At 37.4% G+C, this 8,066-nt stretch overlaps 1 long non-coding RNA gene across 1 annotated transcript; it reads left to right on the top strand.

Moving 5' to 3' along the window:
- The first annotated feature begins 363 nt into the window (after positions 1-363).
- LOC140926703 (uncharacterized) lies at positions 364-8,066 on the top strand. Its single transcript, XR_012164459.1, has 3 exons — positions 364-664; positions 783-845; positions 7,410-8,066. It is a non-coding gene; the product is annotated as an uncharacterized lncRNA (long non-coding RNA).

Below are 8,066 nucleotides of genomic sequence, written 5' to 3'. Positions count from 1 at the left end.
AAAATGGTGGATCACGGCTTTATCTTCTGCTTAAAATTGTTGCTGATTATGAAGAAGCATTTATTTGATGTATAAGTCGAACAAAAAAAGAAATATCTTTTTAAAAAAACAGGGCTATTTCAATTTACAAACTTTATAGAACGGAGTATTTAACGGCGTGATAACCCACGCGGGATGTTGGGAGAACTCGAGAAAAGCTTGTTAATCACGAGCCGGAAGTAATCGGATGAAATTCAGGCTAGCCGAAAAATAATCACCAACCAAAACTTCACTGGGGGTTCCATTGTGTGACAAGGCCCAAATGTATTCCTTTCCCGTATGTAAGCATGTGTTGCCTGTACATCAAAGGGAGTCAGTGGCCCGACAGCGATATTTCTCCAGCAGTTTTTGGCTCACCGGGCATGAAAGGACCATGACTGGGTCTTTTTTTTCCATTTTCTTTAATACACAGGCGTAGTAGTAGTAATGAAAGCCGCTCGTTCAGTAACATCAGGTTACATCCCGTACGAACGACTTACCCGCAGCGAGCTGTGTTGCCAGCTGTTGGCGACTGAAACTCCTGGCCTGAGCGTTCTTCGACTCTCGGTCAGTCAGCTGATAAAGAAACAGGATTACAACTGCGTTTGGAGCGTTGTAAAGACCCAGAGGGAACTATTTCTTGAAGGTAAATACTGAACGTTTCCCTGAATAGCTTGCAGTTGTCGTCTAGGAATGGTGTACTCCAGCTGTGTGCTCTCCTTTTAACCATGTTTCGCTTTGCATTGATTTGGATTGTATTGTAGGAGGTGAGAAATTAGTTTGAATGTTGAGTGGGATGAGAAGAATGGCATCGAAAACAATCGCAGGTAAATGTAAAGTTGTGATAGTCGATGAAAGGACTAGAACTAAATAAATTTGCAGCGTTCAGAAGGCGCTAATAATCGTACGCTATCGTTTCAACTGATATTGCAAATTGATCTCTACGCTACGCATGCCATAAAGCAAAATTTTTACACTATTTTTCTCGTATATTTTAAGTTTTTTTTGGTCAAAAGTTTACTGTTTTAATTGCTTGAATTATTATTTTTTAACTTTCAGGATTTGTTTTGTATAAATCTTAATTGTCGATTTAAATATATTCTCATTTTATATTGCGATGAGATTCATACTTAATTGAAACAAAACTAAACTGAACTCGTGTCCTATGAGAGCCAAATTTTAGACTTTATTGTCACAAGCGGAGCGAATTTACAAGTATCGCATGGGCCGCACTTGGTGTTGGCGGCATGCAAACTTGGCCGGGCACATAAATATTAAGGTTGCTTCTGAGAAGAATAATGCATGATCCATGTTTCATAGCCCGCGGTTTATGTGCCCGCAACGAGCCTAGAAACCTAGAAAGCAAACGCTGCCAACGCTTCTATGCTGTGCCAGCAGAACGTTAAGACAATGCATTTCAAAACACTGAATCCTAGGCTTTTTAACTTAAGACAGTGATTTGAGGTTAGGTTTTTCTCTGTGGTAATATGCAAATGCAGCAAATTTTCAACGAGTTCGCTTGGCTCCTGCACGTGGGAATTTTGGATGGAGTTAAAAAAAATCAAAATCAAGGTGTTTGTTGTACAGCAATAAATAACTTAACATTATGTCTTTATCTATTTTTGAGGCAATTTTTTTAAAACTGAATTAAAAAAAAGAATAGCGTTGATTTGCTTTATTGAAATAACCAATATTCTGGCCCATGCAAAAATGCAGCTTAATCAGGCGGTAAAACCCTATTCATTTAAAGTTGTTAAAAGAAGAGGCTTCTAATTTTTTACTATGAGATTTTAAAAATGAACAGTTTCAGCTCGCTCATGCTTAAGAATTTTAGCAGCCATTTGACTTGAAAGCTCTCTTGAACGCCTTTTCACAAATGGTCTCTATCATTTCAAAATGAATGTGAACAAGACTAAACTTTCCACTACAAAAGGGTTTACCATAGTGCACTGCAGGCTATGAAACACTAATTTGTTTCATTCAAGTTCAAGGTTTGATGTTTTATTCATTGTCTGTAAAAGAAATTTTTATACTATCAGTGACTCAAAAGCAATTTTCTTCAATACAATTGACCCAGAAAAGCAAACAACTCTGCATTCAAAAAGTGGATGCAAATTCTTGTAGGGGAGAACTCCTCTGAGGCAACAACAGAACACTGAACTGAAATTCAGCACAAGCAACAAAGAAGAAGATGACAGCAACAAACCCTGCAGCAGAGAGAAGATCGCTTTGCCCAGGGAACAAGAAGCTATCAATAAGAAACAGAGAATAGGCTGCAGCGGTTACAGACATGTACAGACAGCTGTAATTGCAGTATTTTTTTGCTTCCTTGGTATGCAGTTCAATTCAATTCTTTTTGAACACCGCAATTTATACATTGATGCAGACGCTTCGAGAAAATGCCACCTACAGGATTCACAACAAAAGGGATCAGGAGAGACAGTGCATTCTGGATGTTTGCAGTCAAAATTCAGCTTATGTTCTTCAATGCACTTATATAGGCAGCAAGAATTACAGAATCTGAACAATACACATAAGCAATATCTTTCCCACCAACCGAACTGAGAACAGCCAATGAGCCATTACACCATGAGGAACAATGGGTTCAGAGTAAGCGGAGATGGTAAAATTGTACTGTAAGCTTGCTACATACGAACAGTCTAGAACATGTGTGACATGTACATTGTAGGGAAGCATTGCACTTGTAAACAAAGTCTCACATAACAAAATTTTTATTTACAACTTTCATAACATTTATGTCCCAAAACTAGCCCATGTAAAGTATAATATTTAGCAGTCTTAGACATAAAAACAGCTGTGACTTTGAAATGAAACATAGCAAGAATTTATTATTTCTTGCCTTTCATTTAGATTCTATTATTCAAAAAGCACATCTGCACTTCAGATCTCCTCAGAATATTAGTGCCAAATATTTAAACGGAGTTTAGCCAGTGTTTAACAAAACTGTGTTCTAAGTCATTTTCAATTTGCCCAATGATTTTATCTAAACATCATTTATTGTGAACAGTTTTATGAAAGCATATAGAGAAGACTAGAAAAGCATTTATCTTCTTACAACAACTCAGATCACCAAAGAAGAGATCTGGAGGTTCAAAGATTCGTTAAACCGCTTCAGTTGGACGCTGTTTAAATATTTGGCCCTTAGTGTGTGACATGGTTGCCATTCTACTTTCATGTAATGTTTGCTAATATTAAAAATTCTTTGGTACATTTATATTTACAGAGGTTAAACATGTTCGATTGGCAGAATTTTTTTGCTCAAATTGGAAATTAAACAGCAAGCAGATATAGCGTTTCCTGTAAAATTAATCCATTGTGCGCTTCACGTTAGGATCAATTCATGTAATTAGTGGGCAAAAGGATGCCTGTTATGAAAGGCTGGATGTCCTTTTCAGGACAAATTGTCAATTCATTTGGTCAGGGAAAGTGTACATTTGATTGACTTGGAATTTCATAATTTATGCCTGTGGTAAGCTCACATATGTTGAGAATGGAGAAACCAATCACCTTGATCATCTTCAACATGACTATTGTGTGGACATTTCATACAAATTCATTCTTGAATGGGTATATGTTTCATGCATGTACATGAATAGTTGTCAACTGTGATTATGTACAAAAACAAGTACAAAAGCCCTTATTGCGGTAGTTCACTTACCATAAATATTTTTTTTCCAATATTTACCAGTGTTCACTTGTTTTTTTCACTACAGCATTACTCCTGCCATTTCATTCACTCATTAAATTGATACCCATGTAGTATTGAAAACAACTACATCTGCATCTGAGGGCTATAGCATATACTACTACTGACACCCTTCCAAAACAATTATTGCAATATTATTATAGGCGATGACACAAGTTAGCTGTTATTAAACAAATGCCACCACATATTAACCTGCAGTCATCCACTGGCACACCCATTTTCTTTTGACAACAACTACACATGAAGGAGGATCAAATAGGGTGAACATGGTACCTACACAACTTTACCTTTGCTCAGGGTCTGGAAGGGGGGGTCCTGATCCTGCATTCCTGCCCCTTTTTCACGAGAATCCCCCATCCCGCACGTTTTTCATCAGTTTCCTGAATCCCACTTTTCTTTCCCAGAAAAATACATTAAAAAGTCTAATTTGGTATCTGCTAACCCAGTGAAGGTTTTTAGATGCGTCACGAAGTTGAAGAGGTCTTTGTGTTCATCGCCACTTAGCAGAACATTGAATTTTTCTGTAGGAATCGGCGAGGTTCTGGCGCTAGAACTATCATCGGTGGCCCCGACATAAAATGAGACCAAAACTCTCGCTGTACAAGTCGTAGAAGAGCTGTCATCACTATTTGCCATATCTAGGCCAATCTAGTGTTTAAGCTGTTCAAAAAATCCCCTCAAGATTATAATAAAAGTGAGGTTGTCGGAGAGACTGAAGAGCTTAATGAAGCAATATATCGAGTCAATAACTGGTATGTTATGACACCACGTGCACTTTTCTGGCATCTGATTGAAACAAAATACTCTTTGACAGTTAACCATCAAGACCTATTAACCAGACACTCCATAGGGTGTTTGGTTTGAAAGGAGACACCACTTAGCGCTTGCCTGGTTGATTCGCTTTGGCCACTAGAACCGGTGGGTCGTGATGGTTTCCGCATTCCCGACAGACATGCAAACATAAATTCCACATCCCGTGCCTAATTTTTGGCGAGTCCCGCTTCTCGGGGAACAGTCAAATCCCGGATCCCGTCAAAATATTTATCGTTTTCCCGATTCCCGCACCATATTTTGGTCAAATCCCGAATCCTGAAAATACCTTTCCAGACCCTGTTGCTGCCTTAGTAAAAGCAACGCCATTTAAATCGCATATCCTTTATAAAGCCAGGGCACTCGGTTCGAGTTGACTCCAATCAAAAGGAGATTGAGTATATTTCTGCTTCCAATATTACCACTGCTGTTGAAACTCACCCTCCTCAGTTACACAATTTACTCTATTTCTCTCCCTTCCTCACATTACTAACCTTTTACGGGCCTCTTCGCCTGAGCTTTTTGAGGTTCTGCAATACACGTATTTCTACAGGGTGTTTCAAAAGTTCGTTCCAATAGTAAATTGTATTACATTCTTCCATTCTTTGTTCCATTCTTTTGAAATGCATTAAATTGGGGACCATTTAACTTCCTTTGGAGTGAAAGCAACATTTCACTGCTAGGAAATAAAAACTAATGGGACATTTGAGAAAATGCAAGGGGTTACAGGCTGCACATCTATACCAGCATGAAACCTTATGTTAACCTGTTATATTCTAGCTCTAACGAGCATGACCTTTAGGGATTTTCCTTTCTTATAGGAAATGATTGGTGTTTCTTTGAAATTTGGCGAAGTAACAGTTGGTCTTGTGCAAGATTCCATTTTCTGATGAAAGCTTCTCTTAAAGTAGACACTGAGGGTTGGTACTGTGTCAGGAGAGCCAATCTTTTCCCTCTTTGTTGTTGTGTTTCAGGAGTGCAGACTCCCTCTTTGTGAACTTTTTTTCTGATAGAAGGTTTTCTATCAAAAGGTAGCCTCATTCAGTCAAGTGTTTTTTTAAATTTGAAATGTTTTCCTCAAATTTAGTTTCTGAAGTTTGTTTGTAGGATTCTCAAGGCTTGACAAATCTCTTTTTTTTTTAACACGTGGTTGGTGACAAGAGGTGAAATGTGTGTATTGGAAGGTTTCTGTTTTTTTAAAATGTGTCTTTAAATCAAGGATGGATTTTTCGTTGAATCTTGTGCCCTTGTATGCAACTGTGTCCATAAACACAGTCTCAGTATCAGCCAAAATATCACACTCCATGTCTTAGCTTTAAAAAAGCCCTTTCATGTTTCCTTTATGTTTTAAATCCTAGGTTCACAGCCAAGAGGAACCATTGTCAACACTCCAATACAAGCATATTTTTGATACCATCCCTCAACATTTGAAGACAGCCGTTGCACTGTAATGTACTCCATGTCTGAACACTGCTTGTTGATTCTCCCTTCTTTTTCTCTTGTAGGTGACTTCAGCCCTAAAGGCAGGGAATTCTTCGTTGTTTTTTCTTCCCCTTTTTGACATTTTCACCACATGTGCTACTAAGCTTCAAGATGGTGTCGTTACAATGAACATGTTGCAGTATAAGCTATGCCCTCATAGGCCACTGCATTAAGGAACGGCACCTGTAGATCTGAGTCGCTCGCAAAATCACGGGTCCTATGACTATTTGTGCGCTCACAAAGGATGCTGACGCACATTGCTTCCTCTAACTGTAGACTGAAGTGTTAGTGTATTGTTTTCAGAATACAAAGGCCAAGACTTTTCATTTCAATGTTTTTATGCGGTAAAGTCATGAAAAATGCCGTAACAGGTTAAAGTCACCCAAAACGCTTTAAGACGGCAAAACTTGATCGTTCTTACATCTTTTTGTTCTTCTATTGTCTCCAAAACAATGAAGATGTTTCACCAATTTTTATCTACAAATATTAGAAGTCATTTGATTGACAGAAAAATTTGCATTTACTATCGGCACATTTCTACAGGCACGATTCCGTAATGGGCACAGCACAAGTTCAGTTCAGTTTCACTGTCAATATTATTCAGTTTTAAGGTGTCAAAAGAAACTCATCACAATAAAATTGGGACAAAAAGAACTAATTAGAAAATAAGAATTTAAGTAGTGATCCGGGTAAGTTGGATAGCAATTTCTTTTCTTATGCAGCAACGGTGCTTTCCCCCCATAGGAATGTTCTCATTTTTACACAGAGAATGCATAAACCTACATGAAGGCTGTTTACGCAATAAAATGCAGTTACACTCCACTTTGAAAAGGTGTTTAATTGTGTTAAAAGATTTTGCTCAATCACAAGAGTTGAAAACAACATCCAAGAAAAGTTTACAATTTTACATGTTCCCCACATAGAATTTCTTTGTTATTCAAACTGAGACCAGATTTTGTTATAGGGAAGATGGTTGGAAAGTAAGGATGAATATATGTACCTCTTTATGAAGTTTTGTTAACTTTTGCTGTTTAAGCCAATCAGAAGTTAGTACAGACAATGGAAAAGTTAGCACCTTCTTTGCATTCCAACATGTTCGTTGCCATTGTTGCTATCGTTCTTATCTGGACCCTTTCTTAATTAAACTGAAGTTGTAATCAACAAAAAACAAAACCCATCCTGAAAGTTATAAAATAATAATTAAAGCAATTAAAACAATAGATTTATGACAAAAAAACCTAAAAACATTTAAGAATAATAGTGTAAACATCAGTGATTTGGCTATGGCAAGCGTAATTATTCTGTAGTATCATGTAGTTGGCTCGATTGAGAGATATCACAAAATATGTTTTTCTTGTTATCTTTCAGACAGTGTTCTCCCTAAATTTTAGCTGATTCCGCAAATGTCAATCAACCAAAAGAGGGAACAGCAGATGTTTTGTAGAAGGTTTGTATCAGGCTCTCATTTTGTTTTGCCTCGCCCGCCCGAATATTATTTACAAAGCAAAACGAAAATAGAGCCTGATCTCAGGTTTTTTGCTCTAATTGCCTGTCTCCTTATCCCTTTATAATCTGTACTTCTAACTGTTAAACAGTGAAGTAAAATCCTGTCCAGAGTCACATTGATTGACTTTTGTGGGCCATTTTGAAAATGCATAGATAATTAATGGTCCTAAAGAGCTCTTGTTTTGTATATGCAATAAGCCAAATTTAAATCACAGAAACTGAGTGTTGACATCAACTGTCACTGTAATAAAAATAACCGTAACCAAGTAAAAAGTGATAGTGTTATGTGATAGTCTAATTGGAATGGAAAAATTGGAGCAGACTGAAAAAAGAGGCCCTAAGATGCCACTGCAAGAAGGGGTTGGAGGGTGGGACGACTTCACTTGTTACGCTTAGTTGGTAAATGGTAATATTTGGCTAACTATTCAACCGTAAATAATGCTAGTGATGTCATTTGGAACACTACTAAAATTAATGGAGTATAAATAGTATATTACCTTCCTGCATTCCTTTTATTCATTCA

Source organism: Porites lutea, chromosome 2 (genome assembly GCF_958299795.1).
Source record: "Porites lutea chromosome 2, jaPorLute2.1, whole genome shotgun sequence".
In the NCBI taxonomy this organism is placed as follows: domain Eukaryota; kingdom Metazoa; phylum Cnidaria; class Anthozoa; order Scleractinia; family Poritidae; genus Porites; species Porites lutea.
Note: the sequence above shows the minus strand (reverse complement) of the source record. Positions and strands in the feature narration are given on the sequence as shown.